The sequence below is a fragment of the Apis florea genome, unplaced genomic scaffold (assembly GCF_048593485.1).
Source record: "Apis florea isolate Af1SG1 unplaced genomic scaffold, ASM4859348v1 contig_3802_pilon, whole genome shotgun sequence".
Taxonomy (NCBI): Eukaryota; Metazoa; Arthropoda; class Insecta; order Hymenoptera; family Apidae; genus Apis; species Apis florea.
Genome location: NW_028256863.1, coordinates 615,235 through 635,031, shown reverse-complemented (window position 1 = coordinate 635,031; position 19,797 = coordinate 615,235). Strand labels below are relative to the sequence as shown.

General features: G+C 38.3%; 2 long non-coding RNA genes across 3 annotated transcripts; both read left to right on the top strand.

The window, feature by feature from the left end:
* The first annotated feature begins 1,923 nt into the window (after positions 1 to 1,923).
* Positions 1,924 to 4,586, top strand: LOC147656143 (uncharacterized). The gene is made up of 2 exons (XR_015294864.1): positions 1,924 to 4,341; positions 4,427 to 4,586. It is a non-coding gene; the product is annotated as an uncharacterized LOC147656143 (long non-coding RNA).
* Positions 4,587 to 4,881: 295 nt separating this feature from the next.
* LOC105735169 (uncharacterized) lies at positions 4,882 to 9,424 on the top strand. 2 transcript variants are annotated; one of them, XR_015294994.1, is made up of 6 exons: positions 4,882 to 5,018; positions 5,125 to 5,225; positions 5,368 to 5,588; positions 5,880 to 6,009; positions 6,097 to 7,226; positions 7,366 to 9,424. It is a non-coding gene; the product is annotated as an uncharacterized LOC105735169 (long non-coding RNA). The 2 variants fall into 2 exon arrangements; XR_015294995.1 differs by lacking the exon at positions 5,368 to 5,588.
* Positions 9,425 to 19,797: the final 10,373 nt, after the last annotated feature.

The following is a 19,797-nucleotide window of genomic DNA, read 5'->3' as shown; positions in this document are numbered from 1 at the left end:
TGCCAACTTCTCTTCACCTGTATGCTATCCTGTTACTTGAAATCTTAATCTCGACGAAAGTTCACTAGGAAAAAAAGGAAAAATTGTCAACGATTTCGAGATTTTAAAAATCTTAGTCAATTCTTGAAACAAAAAATTCTTCACACGCGTGTTTCCGTCACGATACGATTTTCTCACCGGTTTTAATCGTTCGCTTGTGGTTCAACTTTGTTGCACCGAGTGCTTATTAGCGTAAACCCGTAGCCCGAAGCTAAATTGTCATGTTAAACGAAGCAGAAATAAGAAACGAGCAATACGTGCAATTTCGCCCGAGATGCACGTCTTTCGGTTTTTTTCAATTTCACCATACGCACACCTCCCCCTATCCGTTTCGCAAAAAAATGCAATCACGTGACGTTGCATCTTCTTTTCTTCCTTTTTCTTTCCCCCCTTCTTCCTCTTTGTATTTTCGCTTGGAAAAGTATCGGCGAGTATCAGCGAAATCGGGTCGATAAAGAGGAGACGTGTAATCTTGTCGGATACCGTGACGTGTAATTTTTTTTTTTTAATTCCGCGTCGAAAACGATTCTCGCGAATTCTTGTCCGAAGTTTCCCCGTGCGATCAAGTTGATCCTGACTGTGACGCGATGGAAAGTGGTGAGTAACAAGCGATACCTGTTCGCCCAAGTTTTAAAACGCGAAATAAGTAGGTAGACTACTTTAAAAGATTTACGTTATATCTTATCGACTACGAGGCCTCGTAATTTTCCCTCGAATTCTCGTCGAATTTATCGAGGATAGAGGCAATATGAAAGATATACAATAATATCTACTTGCCATCATGCGGATGGTTCGATTGGAATGGAATAATTTTCCCTTTTCTCTCTCTCTTTTTTTGTATCAGGAATACGATCGATTTTCCGAAAAAAAAAAAAAAAGGATCTCAGAAGAATGATACGTTAATTGGGAGTGTCGTTGTAATTTATTCGAGTATTCGGTTTCAGCGGCGTTTTACTCGTCGTTTATCTCGAAAGTGAGATTTTAACCGAGTGGCAGGTCGAAAGGAAACGAGGCTGTAATATATTCCGCTCTTCCTTTCGCGATCACGTCGACGCGTGTACATGCCCGCCAACTACACCCGCTCGAATAATTAAAAGCGAGTTTTATTTTTTCGAAGCTTCTATCCGTCCGCCGTGTCTAGATCCAAAGCTGCGAGAAGAAACGAGACGAGAATTTTCCTTCTTCTTCTTCTTTTTTTTTTTTTTTTTTTTTCTTTTCGATAATTCGAAACGAAATTCTTTTCTAAAAATCGCAAGAATTGTATTTCGAATAGCCGTGAATTACTTCGAGGAGAGACGCGCCGGACTTAATAAAATCGTCGTCTCTTGTGTGCCGGAAGTGATCGTGAAAAGCATCCCTCGGGGGCACGATAGAAAGGGGAGCCGTTTTCATGAACGATCCTCGCGGGCGGTCGTCGTTCTTTTCCACTTCGATTCCATTTTAACGACCATTTTTCCAACAGTTGAATGGAGTAGGGGGGAGGGGGGAGGGGGGGCAAGGAAAGGGAGGGGTGAAGGGGGGACGAGAAGGGATAAGGGAAGCTCGTGCCCCTACGAATTCGCCACGAGTGTCGTGGGTGGTCGTGACGGGGAACGGCTTCCTCGGGATTCCTCTCGTTTCGCCAGGAATTCGACGCGCGAGAGATGCTGGCTCATAGATATAATCATCTGCCTATGGCCAACCGTTCTTTTGGAATGATATTTTACGACGTACTTCTAAAAATGATCGCCGGCCACTGATCTCGTGACCGACTTACCATTTGGTTTCAAAAATTAAAATTTAGTCACGAATAGAAGTTACCTCGATGATTTACTCGTTCAAAATATAATAATAATTGTAAACGATCAAAAGTATCCACGAATAAATGTTATTTAAGCATTTTAATAAGTAATTAATTTAAAGTAACTTTATTCGAAATTTTTAACCAGTTGCTTTTTCAATGGTTTAATGTCCAATGTATTTCAATTTACATATTTTATTGTGTAAAAAGAAATTTGTAGGATCAATAATGGAATCGTACACTTCGCAATCTCTTAATTTCAAGTAAGGGTATATATATAACGTTTCGAGGACGACGTTTATTGTCGGACCGGAACAGGTACAGATTTGTTGATAATCTCCATCTTCGTTGTTTAAATCATTACCTCGGATACATTCTATAGCTGTGCTCGTAAACTCGAGGCAGGGTTAGAGATTTTATCCGGGTCCTTGGGAATCTTTCGTTGGCCGATGTCAAAACGAATAAGTCATCGGTCATCTCTTGAAACTCGATCGCAGTAGGACATTGTTTACGAAGCCTTTGCCTTTGTCTTGCGTTCGAGAGAGGGAATCGGACGATCTGTTGGCGGGGACGCACACGTGGTTCTTAGCAGTGTAACGCGAGGTGGTATAGTCACCGCGGGAGTTCGTTCAGTCGAGAAGTCAGAAACTGGAGTATCGATCTTGTTATCTTTCGCTTTGTATCGCCAAGCCTATCTTTGGTGTGAATGTGTCGCGCTCGGACAGACGTGGCGTGATGTCTTGCTTCAGTTTTAGATACACTCTGCGAGATACTAGTGTAAATTTCAAAGAAAATATCACGTATTCTCTTTAGATTAATATTTTTTTTTCTAAAAAATTATGAAAATCGAACCGAAGAAATTTCCGATCTGAATATTTATCTTTTACTTTCATCTTTCTTTCTAATTAATTCTCTTTTCCTAATTTTCTTGTAAAATCCTCGTGAAACTTTATCAAACAATTATTTCTGAACATTACAGAATTTCTTCTCTTGATCTTGTAAACGATAGCCGAGTATTGTATTATCCATAATATATATTATCCATAAGTTAGACAAGGATAAAAATTTTCGCGGATGATCAACGCCATCTCGCGTTTGGATCGCGGAAGCTTCGACTCGTTACTAGCATAGCAGAATGTGCAAGGAGGTATTCGTGACGTCACAGGGAAGGAGAGCAATATTGTGCGAGAAGGACAGAACAGACGTGCCACTATTTTTGGTTATGCGGTTCCTAATACCCCCCACCACTTCGACCACGCTATATTAAAAATTCATTAATTATCACTTTTTCAATAAAAATTTACATACTTTTAGGCTTGTATGTTAAAATTAGAACTTTGAACAAGCTTCTCGTGCCAATTTCGATACGAAATTTTTCCATTAATTATTTATTAACAAATAACCTATCGTAATTTCTAATACATCGAGACGCCATGTTGAAAATTAATTAATTACTCGTTTTCTAAATAAAAATTTCGATACTTTCGAGAATGTATCGTGAAGTTGAAGCTTCAGGCAAGCTTCTCATGTCAATTTTAACTCGATACTCTTTTCGATTAATCATCTATTAATTATTTATTGCGTAACATCGAATTGACGTCACGCGTGCGCGACGTATTTTTCATTAATTTATTATTATTGCGGCATTTATTTATAAATATAATTACACGAATCTGAAACGTTACTTCCACCGCTATATTCACGTGTAAATTTTATTCGCGATCCTGCTTTTGTTTAAATGATAAAATCGATTGTTTATCACCCGACGAAAGAAAGGGGATTTGCAAGTAACACACTGCCTATAAAAATCGTTGATAAATAATCAACTGATTGAAATTTCACGTTAAAATTGACACGGGAAGCTTGTCTGAACTTCTAACATTAAAATGCAAGCCTAAAAGTGCAGAAATTTTTATTGGAAAACGTGTAATTGATTAATTTTCAATATGGCGTCTCGATGTATTAGAAATTACCATGTATTAATGCGTAATCATTAATAAATAATTAATGGAAAAGAATTTCGTACTAAAATTGATATGAGAAACTTGTTTGATATTCCAGCTTGGAAATGCAAGCCTAAAAGTGCAGAAATTTTTATTGGAAAACGAGTAATTGATTAATTTTCAATATGGCGTCTCGATGTATTAGAAATTACCATGTATTAATGCGTAATCATTAATAAATAATTAATGGAAAGGAATTTCGTACTAAAATTGATATGAGAAACTTGTTTGATATTCCAGCTTGGAAATGCAAGCCTAAAAGTGCAGAAATTTTTATTGGAAAACGAGTAATTGATTAATTTTCAATATGGCGTCTCGATGTATTAGAAATTACCATGTATTAATGCGTAATCATTAATAAATAATTAATGGAAAGGAATTTCGTACTAAAATTGATATGAGAAACTTGTTTGATATTCCAGCTTGGAAATGCAAGCCTAAAAGTGCAGAAATTTTTATTGGAAAACGTGTAATTGATTAATTTTCAATATGGCGTCTCGATGTATTAGAAATTACCATGTATTAATGCGTAATCATTAATAAATAATTAATAGAAAGGAATTTCGTACTAAAATTGATATGAGAAACTTGTTTGATGTTCCAGCTTGGAAATGCAAGCCTAAAAGTGCAGAAATTTTTATTGGAAAACGAGTAATTGATTAATTTTCAATATGGCGTCTCGATGTATTAGAAATTACGATGTATTAATTATTAATATAAATAAATAATAGAAAGCTATTTCGCAATAAAATTGATACAAGAAACTTGCCTGAAGTTCTAGCTTTGAGATATGAGTTTAAAAGTTTTGGAATTTTAAGCAGAGAACGAATAATTAACGAATTTTCCACGCGATAAAATAAAGATGTTTGTTATCTTTCTCGCACAATGTTGCGTACCTTGTCTGTGACGTCATACGATTCGCATACCTCCTCGCATATTCTGCTATGCTAGTAACGAGTCGAAGCTTCCGCGATCCAAACGCGAGATGGCGTTGATCATCGAAAATTATTTTAATTATTTTCTTCGTAATTTATAGACAAAATGTCAACGGATTATGAAATGAAAACGTAGTGTGAGACGCAGTGCATTATAATTCATAATTATAATTTAGAAATTGTTTAAATGGGATTAAATGGTAGTGTAAAGAGACGTAATAAAGAAAATATATTCTTAGAAATATAATACATGCTGTATGTGTAAGTGAATAACATTTGTTTTTATAATATACCGTTACTTTGGTTAGGTTATAAACGTAGGATTAACTTTTCTTTACAACAAATAAATCATTCACATTTTTTTCAGTAATTATCTACTTATTGATATTTAAAATCATGTTTCAATCTATTAAGAGCTAATGCAAATTGATGATATAACTTTCATCGATCATATATAATTATTAAATAGTAAGTAAAAATTGAAAACGTTATTAAAGGTTATTAAAGTAAGTTAAAGCTTATGCATAATTTTAATTGTTAAATTAATTTGTCGTAAATTAAGTCGAACGAATACAAAAGATTCTGATTAATGGTGAAAGTTTAATTCAAGACGATCGACATAAATCGAGGAAAACAATTTTGTGAACGGAAGAGAAAAATGGAATTTGCTTTGGAGAGTGCTTTCTCGTAGAAAAATAGCAGAATGGCCACGGTATTACAACATAACTTCTCGCCAACGGTATAAACTCCAGCAGAGCCATTGTCTGTCGCCCGAAGCAACCGTTCAACGAAAAGCGAGCTTCATTGTCATGATTCCGTAACCTATGAATGGTTGGCTATCTCGTTTAACTTCAATTACCGTGCCTTCCCTTTCATTTCATCGCTAGTCACTGTCAAGAAGCGGGGACACAACACCAATGTTCTGTCATTCTTCTCCTTTTTCCTTTTTTTTTTTTTTATTCCTCATATAACCTAAACCTTTGTTGTGGAAAAACCATCTTACTCGCGTTGGATTACTCGTTAAATTTTTCTTTTAGAAAGATCTTGTTCCAGACTAATTCAACAGCCATGAAAGATTTTAAAAGAGTAACAAGATTAATTTGTATTTTTTTTTTTTTCCAGGTAAGAAACGATCGAATTTCCAGATCTGATCAATATAAAAAGTAAAAAGGAAAAAATTTCTTCGTTATATATAAAAGGAGGAAGAAAAATAAATTGACAGCAGAATCGGAAAGTAGACGATACAGTAGACGTATGTATTATATTAAACTCTTGGTAATATTTTTTAAACGATTTCCTTAATCGATAATTAATATTTCTTCCATAAAAAATCTGTCAGAATTATTAACGAGATTCATCTACTTTGGATGATGAGAAAGCAGTTCGAAGAAAACAATAGGATCCCCGTTGAAACATCGAGTATCCGGTTGAAGATGGGTAGTGGCTACAGGGGGTCCAATTTAACGATGTACAAGCGATCGAGGCGTTAATTACTTTCTAATCGTTGCTTGCCAGTATATATATATATATATAAAAAAAAGGTAACGAAATCTAACTTTCTCGAAAGATACATTTCTCATTGTATCTTTTCTCGATCTATCGATTGCTCAATCTTGATTATTATTTTTGTCGATATCGAAATATTACTTTATACCGGATGGAAGAAAGTCAACCTCGAGAGATACACAGACCACCTGGATTTCTTCCTGGGAGGTCGCAAAAACTGGATATATTAAACAACCATCAAAAAAAAATAAAAAAAAAGGTCAGAGTAAAAAAGAATCGCAGGTTTCGGGAGTCGAGGAACAGGCAACAATAATTAAAAGATACGTACTTCTTTCCTTTGACATCACTTTTAACGATTTGTATAATATAATTTGAAAATGCATGGCTTTTTTTCAGATACATGTAATAAGAAACGCTTTGAAATTGTCAATTCACAAAGGAATAAATTCTTCATTTCAAGGGTTGTATAATATAATTTCAAAGATATTAAGATAAAATAAACAATAATTTATAAGTATTTTATTGATTTAATATAAAGATAATGAATTTTTGATGAAGCTTGTCACGCTGATTGAATTTCACTTTTTTTTTTTTTGTAGATCTTCCACGGTAAAAACGTTTACCATCAGGTGATCCTTCAAGATCATTTTCCTACGTCTATATGCCGGAATCCCTTGCCTGTGAGAAAGTCCCAAGGCAGGAAGTGACTATAAATATTTGCCTAGCTAGCCGTCTTTTACGATTACAACGCGATTCAGCTTGACTGGAGCTCGATTGTACTTGTGTGACGTAATGCTCCGTTTTGCACTGTACTTGGTGTTGGTACAAGTTGAAGAAGAACGATTCAAAGTTGCGAAACGACAAAGAAGACTTTATCAGTATTATTTTCATATTTGAAATTCCATGAATCTGTAATCTTTTCAGGCATTTTAATACAAGGTTGAAAATTGAAAAAGTAGAAAAGTAAAGTATATTTTTAAAGAAAGATATTATCCACAATATTTATCGAAATTTTCCAAATTTGTGAAAAATAATCTCATTCGTTATTAATTCTTCCAACATTTACAAATTATTATAATTTACATATGTTTTTTTATTTCAGATTTCTGCAATAATATCTACTTTGCTGTACACGAGAAATTATAAACGTTAACTCCAAAATGAGGAAATCTAGAGTGATTGATTGATTGAAAATTGCAACTTTAGCTTAGATGATACTGTAAATAAATACTTTACATTATATTGAGACATGCTTGCGAAAATAATCAACATTAACTACTTCAACTATAATTATCCTATCAATCTTGTACGGCATGAAGAAATTAGTCATGCTTCCGAAACCATTAAAAACGGACGGAGGAAAAAGGAATAATTCACGGTAAACGCGGAGGATCCAGTTGTTGACTGTATTACGAAGGCAATATACTAGAGGGAAGCTAATAAGCAACCAGCATAGAAGTTGGCAAGGCCTAATATCAACCTAAATATACAGGACGTGAAAGTCCAGGAAGGGTCTTAAAAAGGCTATATGGATTAAAAAAAACGAGCCTACCGATCTGTAAAAAAATTAAGAAGACGCTCATATTGCAACAAAGCTAATCTGCTCAATCTTTATAACTTCTCCCTTTCGTTCCATGATCTTCAAGAGAACTAATCAGAATATCGCTATAAATATATTAAAAAGAAAAAAACGATATAAAAAGAAATTCGTCAAAAGAAACTAAAAACTTGCTTTTACAGCAAGACATTCTCATCTTTTGTTCGACTAAGTAAAGAAAATTGAAGCGATCCTCTATTTCACGAACAAGATCCGTCCAACGATTGAATAGAGCTAATAGAATTAGCTCCTAAAAATATTTATTTTCATTGAATTACCTCAAGAAGAGAGAACGAGAAATCGAGGGGAGAGAGAGGATACGATCGAACCTTTAACAGTTAATCCATGGAAAAAAAAAAAAAAAAAAAAAAAAAAAGAATCGAAGAGTCCTCGGGATACTTGTCGTGGAGAAACGAGATCGCAGCACGAATCCAAACGAGGGTATCGAGTTTTCATAGAGTCCTAGGAAAATATTATCGCAATGGTTGCCCGAGAAGGGGAAAGAAACGCGATTTCCAATTGGAGGAGAGGTTTTTACGCCGAGATCCCTCCGTCTATTTTTCCTCTCGTGAATCTGTTCCTCCCGTTCCCTTGCCGTACAGGTACCCTCAGGTCGACTAACTTTGCCTCGTTTAGAGCCCATTCTTCCCCATTCATTCTCTGTGTCGTTTTCTCTCGGAGGACAATCCACGGTGTCCTGGGGTCTCACGCCTCGGCATTGACCGCTACCATTCATCGGTTCATTCTCTTCCTTCGACAGCGACTCTTTGTCACCCCCCTCAGAGATACGCGGCGGAGGGAAGGAGGGAACGTGGGGAGGGGGAGAAACCGTGAAAAATAAAAGGAAGCCGAGTTTGCGGTAGAAAAATGAGAAAGAGAGAGAGAGAGAGAGAAAAGGCTCGAGCCGCGGAATTATGGAGCGTGGAGAGACGGGGTTTTCTTGCGGTATTCTATTCAATCGGCCTGCTTACTGCGATTCCAGCCATTCTCGGTGTCTGTGGTAGCAACCACTTTGCCGAAATCACGCCCTCCTTTTGACAATGACATCAAGATTTATCGAAATCCCGCAGGGATTCGATATATCGTGATTTTTGCGCTCGTGTCCCCATTGTACGATTCTTTCCATGCAACCATAAACCTTGATTACGCTTATTATTAGGTCGGCTTGTCATCGTCATTAACAATGAATTCCGAAAATCAAGCGAATGCTGTAAGTTAAAAAAAGAATGGCTTCAAAATTATAACAAACGATGTATGTTTCTTCCACTTTCGACCAGGAACGCATCATCGCGTAAGAAGTAAACAGGAAAAAGGTCGAGCAAAAAAGAAATCCCATGCAAACAGTGTGAAATAATTATGGACAAAATATATATTTTTTATTTATATGTCGAGAAAAAGAAAAAAAAAACAAAAACGTTTTGCAAACTGATTAACATACTCTTAATCGATATCTGTATTATTCGAAAGGCACCAATCATCCCATCCGATGATATAAAACTCGTCAATAGGCGATTATTATTTTGCTTCGTCGATTTCCCACCAATTGCAAATAATAAAAATTATCGTGTGGAATGAAAATGTCTTACGACGATCATCTCTAATCTATCTGGAACGTCGATCCTACGCCAATGACGCCACCACACACGCGTACCTACACATTCTCGTAAAAAGCACGTGCTCGATTTTCGGTTGGAATTCGCTCCTCTCGCTCGTTCCACGGATAAACTCGTGGCGTATTTGTGTGGTATTCAGCGAGAGGATCGAAAGAGAGGGTCCGACAATTACGAGTACCTGGACGAGCAGCAACGAGCAGCCTGTTGCTCCTCCCGGCGTACTCTGCACCAGTGTATATACCCGGACAGGTTTCGGCGGCGTAATTATTAATATAAGAGAAAGAGAGAGGAGGATGCTCAAGGTGGTCCCTCTCGGTGGAAGGGCACGGGGCAGTTTTTCGTTTTTTTTTTTTTTTTTTTTTTATTTTATTTTATTTTTTCTTTCAATCAAGTTCTCGAGTGTAGAATCGTCAGCGTGCACGCACACGCGGCTGTTTTCGGGTGCGATACGCGACGTATCATAATTACCGGAGGATCAATTAATGATCGAGTCGACATCCCCGGTAATTTGGACAGAAAGCTATTTGTCAATTACTTATCTAATTCCTGTTGATTTATATTGTATTTCGTTCTCGTGGCGATTCTTTTGTTTTGTTTTGTGTTCTTTCCTTTTTTTTTTTTTTTTTTTTTTATTTTAAACGTTTGTTAGAATTCTTGTTTGAATAGGATATTTTTGATGAAAAATTAAGATGTAAAGAAAGGTAATTTCGACGTATCGTTTATATGCATTTTTATAATCGATTATTAGATAGCATCAAGATTTGCAGTTGGAAAATCTAGGACTTATAATTAGAGAATTAAAAAATACCTGTTCAAATTCAGTAAATATTCATCTGTTCGTCAAGAGAGAAAAATTAGAAATTCAAATCGACGTCAAGTATCAGTGGGAGCCGATACAGAGAGGATAGAGAGGCGAGGTAATATCTTTGGAAAGATGTTCCTCGAAGGAGCGCGGATAGGGTTTGGCGAAGGCATGGTGTGGATGAAATTGCAAAACGCGACGGTAGAACGATTCGTGCGTGCAATTTGCGCGAATGGATTAACGTGTAAACTCGCACGAGGGCCAAGGTAGGACGATTCGCGCGTGCGCACCAATACTTTCCACGTAAGGGGGAGCCTACTGGCCCCGTGGCACACGAACCTACAAACCGAACAAGCCGCTCCCGATCGTTTTGGGCCTGACCAGAACAAACCTTCGAAACCTGTAGCTCCCTTTTTCGTCCTTATTTCGATGTGCCAACGCGTGCATGCGTTCGGCAATAAACAATACCTGCGATTCACCATTCGATGATACGGTAACGAGGTTTCCTAAATCTTCAAATGCATCGCGACGAATATTAAAAATCGATCCTATATCAATCGTTCCTCTCGTTATTTCTTTTTTTTTTTTTTTCTGTTTTTCCGAGCAATATCTTTCCAAAAATATTATTCTAGTTTTCATTCTGTATCAGCTGATAGTTAGTTGGGCATGGATTTGAATTTTTAATTTCGTAAAAATCAAGAATTTTTGTTGGTAAAAAATTGTTTTTATTTGTGATTATCGGATTAAGAGTTGAGGTAAAATTATTTTAAGTAATAACATTTATTTAAAATATTTGAACAACATTTATTCGTAACTATTATAATTGATCCATTATATAATATCTCATTAAATTATTGAAGTAACTTTATTTTTCCTCGACCGTTAAAATTTTGTTATCTATATTTGTTCAGTCGATTCGTGCATTACAGCGAATAATCTTGCAAAAGCTTCTTTGCATCGCGCAAGAAGCTCGACGACACCGAGTAACATCTGTTCACAGTTAAAAAAGTTCGCAGACATGCGCATACGCTCAATTCGGTCAGACTTTTTTTGCATGGTTTTTTCGAGTTTCGAGAAGCGCACGAACGTGTGCGCACTTTCCAAGCACATAGGTGCGCGCGCGTCAGTGGTTGACGAGTTGTCGATGCAGCGTGGTAACAGTTACCGAACATGGTGTATACCGGTTTTTCTTCGTTTTCACCGCGTTCCAATGGCTTCAACCCACAAGCCTGATGCACTGGAATCGTAGTACTCTCGGTACCGTTGTAATCGTTGCAAGTAACGAAAACAAGCGACTCGTTTCGTGGTCGCCGCCAAGTACGGTAGCGTTTCCTCCATACTTTTTTGCCATTCTTCCGGAGAATGCTGTAACGCGCGTGCCACTGTCCCTCTTCAATGCCCACTGGTTCTGGGTCGAGTTTTCGCATCGTCTGTCTTTCTTCCTACCAAACTGCCCCGCTGAAACGTTTCTCCGATAGACCTTATTATTCGGGTACGTTTACCCTGCCACTTTTTATCCGGAGTGAAAAACACGTATAAAGGTGGACAAGTTTTTTTCATCGTAGGAACGATTGTTCCTTAAAAAGATTATTTCGTATCTAGAGTTTTTGCCGATCATCACGACCAAATGCAAGGACGAAAAATAAGATTAAAATACGATCGTTTTCGACTCGATATTACGATGGTAAGTTTGGAAAAAAATAAAACGTGGAAATTTTGAACAAATGAATGCGATGGAAATTTAATTATACAGGGTAGGAAATTAACGTGCGATTAGTACGTTGATAAGCGAGGTAAATTGAGCATGACGTTAGCACATGCGCATGCGCAGTTGCTTGCACGCCACGCGACCGCCACGCTCGGTATCTTGAAATTTTATCTCACTTCCTCCTACTTTCGTTCTCACCAATTTCTTCTGTCCCCCTTCCTCTCGCTATCAAGAAATACCGATTAGTATCTCCCCGGTTCATCTCCACCCTCTCTTGGGAACAACGTTTCTTCTCCCCTTCCTTTGTTTCCTTTTACATTTTCTCAGCCCTCCTTCTTCTTCTGCTTCTATTTCTCGATCTTCTTCCTCTTCTTCCTCTTCTTTCTCTTCTCCTTCTGTTCTCTCGGGCGCCGTCAGATTTACTCGCCTTCTCGAGTTGCTTCTTTCAGCTCTCAAACGCTTGTAGTACTTACTCCAGGCAACGTACTCACGCTGCGTGGCTGCATTTTATTCATGCTCTCCTCTGTTGTTCTCCGCCAGTGATGGCCTACGTATGTACTAGAAAGATTTCACACAGTTCCAATCGTGTTCACTCATGGACATGTTAAAAATTTACATACTTACGTTCGTACTATCGATCGATGTTATTCAGTGTCGCAACTTTTGAAATTTTTCAGATGTTTTTTTTTTCTTTCTTTCTTTTTACAGAACTATATCACGATGAATAAATAAAAATCAATATCGTTACTATTGGAAGACGCACGCAGCAAATTTCACGAAGGGAAATAATAGAAAACGATGAAGATGAATACGATAAAAAAATTGGATTGAAATCACATCGAGATGATGAAGAGAGCGAGTTTGATACGTTTCGAGGGCGATCGGTGGCCATCGCTAGAGCGACGACGGGAGCGGGACCGGCAGCAACTTCTCGGGTTCCCACCGAACCCGGGTTCTTCGTCTCTGTCTGACCCGCCGCGTGGCCGATCCTTTTCTTCGGCGATGAGCCGGTGTATCGTGAAACGCGCTCCCGAGGCGGCTGCCTTTTATTTTCTCGGCGTGCGTGCACCCTCCGTTCAGCGGCTGAAACACTGTTGCCTCGTGAAAATAAACGAGCTGGAGGTGGAATCGGCACTAACAGAACCTACAGGGGAAAGAAAATAGACCAACGCGTATACGTACGTAACTCATTTCGCGCAACGCCCTCTTCGCGTACTACAAACTAACCTCAAAGAAAAACGATTTGGTAATAATTTAATCATCTTTACAGCGACAACCAATCGCCTACACATTCATTGTTCTGGATTTCGTGTCACTTTTTTGTTCAAAATCGAATTCATTAACCTTTTTAAAATTTACAATGGTTGTATGTGGAAAACTTTCTTTAAACCTACAATTCTCGTCTCTTGAGAAATGAGAGACGAAAAAATAAAGGAAAAGAAGTCTCTCCCTACAAGTGGTTTCGCCGATACTTTTGAGAAGGAGCTTTTGCGAACAGCGGATCGATATTTATCAATCGACCGACAATTTCGATCGATGATCACGGAATTACGTGTTCTTCTTTACGTAGTGAAATATGTAAGTGAACTTATGACGTGTATTAAAAGGCACTTTCCAAATTGTTTATGGCCGTACACGTGGAGATTCATTAATCCTTTCTGCGCAATTCTTGTACTTTCAGCTCTTGTACTCTTTCGAAAAAGTTTTATTTTCTCTGAAAAAAATTTTTACAGGATAATTTTTATTTCAAATAAAAAGAACAGGTAAAAAAAAAAAGAAAAAAGATATAATCACTCTTATTGGATTCGAATATTTATGCGAGACTGTATTTAAAGGAAACATTTTTTTTCATATCGTTGAAATTTTACTTAATTTCACGTCTGCGATGTCATGACGCTCATTGTAAATCATTCTGCTTTCTTTTTTCCTCAATTGTACCTCAGTGTCTGCAGTCATTTCTGCGAAAGGACGCGTGTGGTGCATGATTCCTGGAACGGTAACTTTCCAGCCTCTTATTAACTCGACGCCATTAATCCCATTACCTCGATTCAATTAGGCCGATTTTACTACATAGAATTAAAATGAGTATCGTTAAATGTATATATATATATATATATTTTATTTGTTTCAGTGAATTTTTCCTCGATCGAAGCCTGGACAAAAGGATAACCTAAAATTTCAAAAAGAACAATCACGATACCAAAATATTATTTACCCATGGAACTCTCTTCCTTCAGACACGTTTCGATTCTCGGTCGCGGGAATTAACTCGTTCCCAAAATGAGACAACATTGTTCCATGACGACGAGTGTCGGAAAACCGCGAGCGTTGATTCTCGAAAACCGCAGAAACCGAGAGCACGCAATCGTGCAATTACACATTCCGAAATTGGCGGGCGTGAATACGAAACGAGATGGAAAGTGAACCCGTACCCGGTTCGAAAACAACTGGCCGAATAATAATCCCGCTTACACGAGTAAGCGGCGGCTCCCGACGGAACGCGGCCGAGTCGTCCCTACGGTTGATTGAATTTTTCAGCGGCGGCCCAAGCTATCGATTTTGCGGCATAATTTTTAACGAGCCACGCTCACATTTTTCGAGGACAAGGAGGGCCAAGTTGACGCGGTGGACGTGATTCCGCGCGAGAACAGTGTCCACTCGTTTTTATCCAGCCAACAGGCCTGGCTCGCTCGATGGTGTATCATTATGGATTCGCGTGCGCTGCCCCCCGGTCATTCTCGTCTCATCTTGAGCAGGTTTCCCTCCTCTTCTATCCGCCGCAACCGCCACCTTACCTCGTCACTTCCTGCGCGTGCGTGTGCGCACGCGTACACGGCCCGCCGAATCTTCTTTCCTTTTCGTCTCTTTCTTTCTTTTTCCTTCTTTCTTTCTTTCTTTCTTTTTCTTCTTCCTTTTTTTTTAATGGCCGCTCGCGGAGAATTGACCTAACGTCCACGGAGGAGAATCCGGCCCAGGTATCAAACGCCTTCCGATCGCGCGAGCAACTTTTGCACAGCCATTGAGGAACGGGCCACCGTGTCACACTTTTATTTCTGTTAAGGATACGCGGCTCGGTTTTAAATTCGGCGCCAGCTTCCTCGCTGTAACCGTCTCTTCTGAGCAACATTCCTGCGTATTTATTATACAGTGGCTCGCGTTGGAAATTAACTATAGTTCTTCCCCCTGCTCCGCCTCTCTCTCTCTCTCTGTCTCTCTATGGCCAGTCGAAAATTACAATACGATAGATCGATCTTTTTTTTTTTTAACTCTCGAGATCTTCGAGCCAGATAAATTCTGGATCGTGCACGGAGTCGTCCATCTTCCTTTACGACTGGTGAAGTTTCTATCGTTTCGAAGTTTAATCTCTTCGTATGATTTTTTCAGATCGATTATTCGAGGAGATGATGGACGATTTAATTGTTGTTAAAATATTTAGATTTTTTTAAAACTATTTATTTTATAAATGAATTGATTTTTTTTTTTTTGTAGAACTTTTATAATTTAAAAGTTTGTTCTTGTTAGAACATAGAATTATTTATTTTTGCTCGTGAAAGAATCTATATACGTTGGCCGTTAATTAATTGATACATCAACGAAAACAGGCACAAAGAACTTGTACGAGCAGTTTACATCAGCCCGAGTATGGGAATTAATCTTGTGAAACAATAGAAGAACAACGTGGAAGACAAATTTTCCTTTCCATTTGCAGCCAACCCTCAAATAGCGCTATACTCGGAAGCACACGAGCATAGCGAAGATCCTTTCCTGCGATAAATCGAACACACTTTCAGTATGTACGCCGAGGAAAGATGAGTGTAGAGCCGACCAATAGGGTTCCAACAACACCATCTTGATAACAATACCCCGCTGTTAAACAATTTGACAACGAATTCGTCTTCGGGAAGCCAACCATTACTTCTCAGTCGTTAACTGGTATCCTACTTTTCTTACGTGTACGAAAATTAAACGAAAAAGTTTCGAGAAATTTCAATAATTGGAATGAAAATTTTTTTAATCTATAATTATATATATATATATATAAACTTTTTTTTCTTTGTTATTAATTATATCAAAAACAAAAATCTCGTATAATTATCGTTACGTGAAAATAATAAAAATAAAGTTTCTCGCGTGGCCTGCGAGATAGTAGTACTCGCTGCTCAACTGTATATCGGTGCAATCTTCATCCAGGCGCTGTAACTTTCTACAAGTTCGGAGCAAACGTTGGCCAAACCAGTTTTTACACGAAACAAAATTTATTACGATCCAGTGAAATTACCGCAATATTATATTATTCCTCTTTCGTTTATTACTCCACGATGTCGTGATCTATAATTGTGTGAATCACAAGCGACGTGTAAGGATCGTGATTGTCTCATAAAATCACACAATGCGAAGAGAAATCGCGATATCTCGTAATTTAACCATACGAAGTTACCGGTTAACGATATATTCGTAAAACAGCGTTTATTCCCTAGGCAAATGAAAAGTAATTTAATACACTCGTATCGTGTATTAAATACGATATTATCACGGTAATCTATTCGATCGAAATAAACGAAATAAAAAAGCCAAAAGCTAACGTGTTGCTTGCAAAGTAACTCGATGTTACTCGTCCAACGACAAATTACGCATCGATGATAACTGCGTAATAACGATCCTAAGCGCCTGGAGGCCAAATAGACCGTGTTGACATAGTAGGGTACTTACGTATCGAGGTAGCAGATCTAATTAGGCGTGTGAATGCGACGGAAAATGAAGATGAAGAAAACGCAAAACGAGCAAAGTAATTTCAACGATTTCTCGGGAAGACCTTAATTCCCCGAGGCATCTGCATATCGTGCAGGTCGCAAGAGCAATTCGAACGATTATTTCGGTGCCACGTGCCTCGGACTTCTTCGTCGTACGCCACATCCCTCCTCTTCGCTCATTCGCTCTCGTTATCGGACCAGTGGACAAGGATGGCGCGAGTTGACGCGCGACACGCGGGACAAGGAGGAAAATACGAGATGCACCTGTCTGTCGCGAAGGCAAGGTGCCACGCCGAAGGCAACACTCGCTCGCGCCAACCGCGATAGCGAGCTAATGAGCCACGGCGAAACCGCTATACGTTTTCTTGCGCACCGTTCCCTCTGTGTACGTACACTTTAGCCACAGCGATGGATTGGCACACCATCGAGATAAAGACGGAAAAGTAATCCCCCGTTTTTATCTTTTTTAATTAGCAACCGGGTAGGGGCAAACCAGAGAGAATCGTGTCCTCGGTTTTCTCGGTTTTTATCCCCATAGTGGTTAACCAGACCTTAACTGTTTAACCGAGTTAACGTCTCGAGACATGTTGGTCTTTTAATCCGTTTTGTGGATCGACACAATTATCGGCCGCAAAATGTGTCGATCTGGATGAATATCGCGGTTCGATGGACGAATTAAACTGGCTGGAATTTTTTTCTTTCTTTGTTTTTTTTTTTTTTTGTATGGAGAATTTTTAATTTCGAGGAATTTCATGGTTCGACACATTGAGATGAAGACATCCGTTTTTGAGATCTTGCGTGCACGAGTTTCTCGAATGTTTTTCAACGAACGATTTTCGCGTGTCTCCTGGTTATTTGTGAATGTGAAAGAAACGTTATTATCGCGATCGGTTGAAAGAAATAGTTAAACATGGGCGAAACGTTTACACGAAACGATGTTGCTTAATTATCGTTGTAATAAAAAAAAACATTAATTGTCACTCGACAGATAATTCGAAATATATCTTTGTCTCTCTCCGGGCGGTCTATTTTTTATACGATTTTAATTGTTAATAAAATACGATGACCTTAATTCCACATCTTGTCACGTCATTATAAATTAGCAGGTGCAGCAGGACATATCACGAGTCAGCCCAACTAATTAATCTACTCTACAGAAGAATTTAATTTCACAATATTATTATCGCTAATCACTTTTAGTTTGTAATATCGGAATACAACAATTGAAGTGTGAATCAAGAATTTATTAACTCGATAAATAAAGAGCAATATTTCATCGAATCAAGATAAAAGAGTTAATCACTTATAATACGATATATAACGTACGATGTATACGTATAGAATGTCATATATTTGATTTAACAGGGAGTGAACAAAGATAAGTCGAAGGAAAAAAAAAAAAAAAAAAAGATAATGCGATTTATCCTCTTACAAGCTTCGAAGATTCGTACACAAAGTTACGAATGAAACTTCGTCTTTTTTTTCTCGGCAACATCGATCCAATCTTTTTGCGATCGAAAGTGGCGAACTTATTGGCAAATGTATCCGCGTTATTATATTATACGGCGCGAAAAGATGGAATTAAGTCATAAGGAATTAAATTTCTGTCGAAGTGGCGGCCAGTCATGCACGACACCGGCGCACGAATTTACCTGTGCCGTAATAACAATCATCGAGCTTAAGTACGAACGTAGCCTGATATTGGGGTAATTCAACAACAAGCCGAGTGGCTGCTGAGAGATCCCATCGCGCCTCTTTTCACACACTGATGGATTCGACTGCCATCAGCCATCCACCAATCGATAAGCTTGAAAAACACAAAAAATAAAAAAAGAAATCTCCTTCGTGCAAACGTCATCGTGGTTTATTTGAATTCCACGCGGAGGAAGGACGGCGATTGAACCTGCGTCACTTTTATCCGGGCTCATTCTCGATAAATATGTAAATGCGGCGTACATTTTATCAAAAATTCGAAGGTTCAAATTTATTGAAATTTTTACAAATTTTATAGGGGACACCGATACCGAGGATTAATCACGGCGAAGCACGAGAATCAGAGATCAGAGACGAGGAAAGAAATCGATAATGAGGAGAGGAGGAAGAAGAAGAAGTAGTTGGGGAAGCGGCGGTTTTCACGAGGAGGTCGTGCACCTGCTTATTCGCACGCCACTGTGTTCGTTCTTTCTTTCTTTCTTTCTTCCTTCCTTCCTTCCTTCCTTCCTTCCTTCCTTCCTTCCGTCCGTCCTTCTCTCTTGTCCTACTCCTGATCATTTTCCTTCTTTGTTCGCCCCGTGCGCATGCTCTCATCCATTCTCGTCTCGAAGGAAAGGGAAAAAGCGACTAGAAGGAGGAGATTAATCTACGATGTCGCATCGTTTAGGACGATAAACGAGCGAAACGATTCGCCGCGGCGAATAGAACCAGCTCTACCATGTTGACTCTGATTGAACTTGGACTTCTTTCGGTGATGTTTAATTCACCTTAATTGACTCCCCGAAGATTACCCGTTGTCTTGGTTTCGCTTCGTTTTTTTTTTTTCTTCGTCGTCACTCGCTGTTTTTCTGCTTTTACCTCGAGAAAGATGTATTTTTCGTTTCGAAAATTAAATTTAATAAATAAAATATCATTGAATATTTCGATACGAAACGCGTTGGGAGAAAAAATGTGTCGATATACTATAGTTATTGATATACTATATATATCGTGGGGTATATATAGCCTATTATTAAAATAGATATCGTAAATATAATTTTTTTCCTTATAATAACGAAATACGAATTTTATTATTCACGTCACGAGCGGTGCGCGAGAAAAAGAAGCGAGGAACAAAGTACTTATAAGTGGAGAATATTGCAAAGTGGAGAGAGGCGAGTGATTAAAGAAAGGGGAGGGAGAGGCAGGGCGCGTGCCGTGCTTATTAACTTTTTTCCCTTTCTGACGTATATATATATATATACTTGTTTCTCTCCTTTTATCTACGGTTTCGCAACCTCTTTTTTCGAAAGGAGAGGGAGGGGGGAAGAGAGACAAGTCGGATAAATTCGATTTCTTGCGAGCTGTCGC